Consider the following 862-nt stretch of genomic DNA (forward strand, 5'->3'; position numbering starts at 1 on the left):
GATTTTGGAATCGCACTTGTAAATGTTGATTTTTTTTTGGGACATTCGCTTCCACTTGAGTTTCAAGATTCTTCGCCATTTTGTGTGGGTTTATTTTCCACGACAGCATAGACATGCTGCGAGATATGGGAATTCCAAAAAACCTCTTTTTTCCATGGATTTATCTTTTTGTTAACCTAAAATGGATGGGCCAATTGCTCAGACGATAGATTGCCACCAAACAGCCCATGGACATGTTCTTTGGAAATTGGAACAATTTTCCTCCCTCCCAACTCACCTTGGAACAGCTCTGGGTGGATACATATCTTCGAATTTTGCATTCTGCTTCTTATCGTGTTCATTTTACCTGCTTGTTTTTCTCTTGCACTTACTCTTCGTTTATCTGTTGTTACTCTTGATATTTGTTTTATGCCACTTTTGTTTTGTTATACATATATCTATACCACAGTCCCTAGGGCATCGGCACCTGTTTTGGACACATGGAAGATGGATCCGGCTGTACTGGTTATTATTTGGTTTTTCTTCTCCTTGTTATTTCTTGCATGCTGGGGATATTTTAGAACTTTGGGAGCGCCATTCAAACTGGCCTAACAGCAACTTTATGGAATGTGCAAATGGCATAGGAGGACTCGTGCTAAGATGTTTGTTTCTTTTTTCTTCGTTGTGTTGCTTCTATTTACTTTTTTCATTTCCTTTCCTGCTGCTTTTCTTGTATTGACTTTGATGACTATGACGAATGACTTGTTTAATGACCTGTCACGCCTTGATTTTACTGCGCAGGACAGAAAAACCAAGACAGAATACATAACTTAACCTTTTGTGTGTGGTTATTCCCTTTAACATCCCTCTTGCTTTTTCAAAA

The sequence above is a fragment of the Histoplasma capsulatum genome, genomic scaffold (assembly GCF_000149585.1).
Source record: "Histoplasma capsulatum NAm1 scaffold_1 genomic scaffold, whole genome shotgun sequence".
Lineage (NCBI taxonomy): Eukaryota > Fungi > Ascomycota > Eurotiomycetes > Onygenales > Ajellomycetaceae > Histoplasma > Histoplasma mississippiense.